This window comes from Tribolium madens, unplaced genomic scaffold (genome assembly GCF_015345945.1).
Source record: "Tribolium madens isolate multiple individuals breed KSU strain unplaced genomic scaffold, Tmad_KSU_1.1 Scaffold_20;HRSCAF=117;Tcas5.2_LG4, whole genome shotgun sequence".
NCBI lineage: Eukaryota > Metazoa > Arthropoda > Insecta > Coleoptera > Tenebrionidae > Tribolium > Tribolium madens.
The window spans coordinates 1,312,136-1,316,167 of NW_025400985.1; positions in this window are offsets into that span (position 1 = coordinate 1,312,136).

Sequence of the window (4,032 nt, forward strand, 5' to 3'; positions counted from 1 at the left end):
GTTATTTTTGAATTTTCTATTAAATTACAATTGGCGTTATTTTAAGTAGTGTTTCCTTTTTAAGCGAGAAACTGTTTTAATTTCCCGAAAATTGTCAAGAAACGCAAAAAAACAGCAAATTTTTTAATCTATTTTATTTGTTTTAGTTGAAGAAACTTTATACTTGGAAAATTTCGCCAAAAATCACCAATTTGAATACAAATTAATACCATTTTCATTTAATTTTGACCAAGAATTTGACTTGTTTCACGATTTTTTTTTAATTTTGAATTAAATCAAATTAAGGTTAATTAGTCTTGTTTCAGCCAGAAACTCACTTATTTTGTAAAGTTTGGTCAAAATGACCAATTAAATTATAGATTGAAATTGATGTTATTTTGAGCAGTTTCGCTTAATTTTGAGCAAGAAATTAGACCAAAACTTATATTGTTTTTGACTGTTAAAAAACAGCTGGTGTAAGCAAAATTTCGATCCATTTAARTCGTTTTTTTGKGCAAAAACTCATTTCTCTAGTTAATAAAGGATAATTTGTTTTAATTAAATCACATGGCGCTATTTTAGTCTGTTTTGTTTAATTTCGAGCAAAAAACTCACTTTGTCTTAAATCAAAATTGTCTTTGAAGTGGTAAGTTTTCAGTAATTTTGTTCGTTTTTTTTTAATTTTTGACAAAAAATCTAAAAATCAGATAATTAACTCAAAATTAACCTTATTTTGGCTTGTTTTGTTCGATATTTTGAACGAAAAACTTTCCTATTTCGTAGAATTTCATCAAATAACATTTTTACTTACCCCGTAATGGGTTGTTTAAAAAAATTTTGTCTATTTTTTGAGCAAAAAAAACTCAAAGAAATAGCATATTGGTCAAAATCGACGTTATTTTGGCTTGTGTGATTTAACTTAATTAATTTTCACACGAATTAATCACTTTTTTCTCTAAAACAAGTCCAAAAAACATCAAATTAGATCAAAATAATAATATTTATACAATTTTGTTCGTTTTAGTTGGTTTTCGAGCGAAAAATTCTTATGTTTTGTTAAATTTGACCAAAAATCACTAATTTAAATACAAATTAATGCTATTTCAATTCATATTTGACCAAGAATTTGACTTGTTTCTCGATATTTAAAAAAAAAACAAAATAATGAGAAAGCATTCGCTGAGAACATTTTCAGAAAAAGATTAGAAAGCTAGAACAAAATGAACAAGTTGGAATCTGAATGAAAAGTCATTTAATTTGAAAAAGATTTGTTCTTATATTTAAAGCTCCTGCTTTAAACTTCTAGATCCTTTTTGCTCAATGATCAGTAATCATTTTTAGAACAAAAAAACTCTTTATTTGCTTTAATTAGTACGCAGGTACTCTTTGTTTGTTTTAAGTAAAGAAACAGTTTTTGATTATTTTAATTAGAACAAAGAACGTGCAATTGACCATTTTTAAGCAAAAGAAAAGTTTTAAAACAAATACTTTTATAAAAATGCAATTTTAAGTGGGATTAACATGCATTTCTCCTATATGGATCAATGCTTGATTAGCAAACCTTAACTTGAAAAAATCATATCTTGAAAACTACTCGGTATATTATTTTAAAAATTTGGATTCTTACTAATAAAAAAATGCTCTACACGATGGTGACAAAGAAAAAAAATTACTCGTAGGGTTTTTCTTAAATTACTTCGATTTACTTCAAACTACTTCGAACACTGTTTGAAGAAAAGTTTGCCAATATTCAATTTCAAATTGCATATTATTCTAAAGGGCAATTCCATCCCTTTAGAATGGTCTTTATTTGAAGGAAATCGTCCTAATAGTTATTGAGTAATGATTTTTTAAAGTTAAAGTATTTTAAATTCATTTAAATTAGAAAAAAATTAATCAGTTCAAAGTGTGTGGACTTTTTGAATTTCTTTTAGTGCATTTGATTTGTCTCACTGAGACGAACAAAATGATATAAAATTTGTCAAGTTGTCACGACATGACTTTTTTTTGTCGCCTTGTGTAATTGATGTGAAAGTGCAACAAGTTTTAATCAAAAATGTTTTTGTTTTAATTTCTTGCATGAATAATAAGACCCGGATTATAAGAGCTTAAAGATGCGGTAACCATTAACAGAATTATAAACTTTTAATAAAGTTTAAATGTGCAACTTAGGAAACATCCAGACACAGATTTATGTAAGCGGAAGCGAAGCAATAAACTTCCAACAAATTAATAATGTTATTAATGGTGCTTCAGAAAAGTTATTCAGCAATAATAATAAAGTTTCCCGTAGTTGGGCAAAAAATTTCGTTTACATTCTTTATTTATTTCAGCGTTTTTAAATCTTGTATTAAAATTAATTGGGTGCTTTAAAGAAGCAAGCTTTATTTACAAATTCGGGGGCTTGAATGAAAAAACTCAATTACATTTAATTTTTTTGTTTCTGAGCTAAATCGAATTCTGATTTCAACTGTGATATTTCACGCTTCGATATTTTCTTGCATTCGAAGTTTTGAATTTTGAACAGAAATTTGTTTGCAAAAATATGGACTCATTTATAGTCAAACCTGATATAAGAATTAACTTGCAAACTACATACAGGGTGTCCCAATAAAAACGAGCCACCCAAACGCTAAAACAATTTTGTTTCCAAAAGGGACATTTTTTGACGTAATTTTTAAAGAAAATTTAAGACATCTTTGACGTAAAAAGTGATTTTAAAGAATGCAACGTTGCTAGAAAAGAGTTATAATAAATACGAAATTCCAAATATTATTAAAAAGGTTAGTGGGAGTGCTTTAAAAATTGCGTCAAAAAATTTCTTTTTTAAAAACAAAATTAACCTGTTTCGATTTTTTTGCAAATTCTTTCTGGTTTGTTTTTATTACAACACCCTGTATCTCATGAATGGATGGTCTGATTTAATTTTGGTAAAAAGTCTTGAGAAGCTTGTTAAAATAGCTTTCATTTGATATGCCACAAGTAGGGTAGTACTATTTAATTTTTTAAAGTTGGGGTGCGTGGGGGTTAGGGGGTTACTGGGGGTGATTTAAAAATTACGTCAAAAAATGTCCCCCTCGGAAACAAAATTGACCTGTTTTGGCGTTTTTGCAAAGTCTTTTTAGTTTCTGAGATATTCATAGTGGCTAGCTTTCATTGGGACATCCTGTATATATGAATTTATGCCGAGTCAACACGTGGAAGAAATTATTTTCGAACTGCTAAACACTGAACGATAACATTGAAAAATGTTTTTGTTCCAAGTTTTTGCTTTATTGAAAAAAAAATGAGTTGGCGGTGTTGTTTCCTGAAGTCGATTTTTGATTTAATTTTGAGAAGATTTAGGTATTTTGTTGATAATTTTTTTAATAACCTATGAAAATGTTTGAACTTTATAGTCAAAGTTGATAAATTAAGGTTGAATAAAAAAATTAATCAAAATTCAAAAATTCTGAAAGAAATATAAGTTTTTAATGGCCTCCGCAGCAATATAGGTAAGTATCAATTTGAAATTTTTTGTCCGTGTTGTTTAAAAATAAATTTAAAAAAACCTCTATTCTTGACCATTTTATTTTTTTTTATAAAAAATCTGTACGAAAGAATTTTTTGATTAAGTTTTGGCATATTGTAGATTACCTACTTATGTTACTGTATTTTTTATGCAATTTTAACTATATGGTTTTTATAAAAAAATAAAAAAAACTATTGAAGTTTGTAATCCCTTACAAATATTCAAAATGAGATAAAAAATACCATATTTTTAAGTTTAAAGTTTATTTTAAATTTTAAAGTTGTCGACCTGACGCCAAAAATCGCAATCATTTACAGTCACCCTGTTTATAAAAGACAAAATTAAAATATAGAAATTATGGTTTAAGAAGCAAATTGAAACGTTTGAGTTGTTTATTAATAAACATATTCAAGAAAATTAATAGAAAAATTCTACATATTTAGTTTAGAATTCTTAAAAAGAAAATAAAACATTGATTTATTTATAATTCTTTATTTATTTCAAATTGTCTTAATATTGAAGCGGTTTCGCTCGCACTGGTT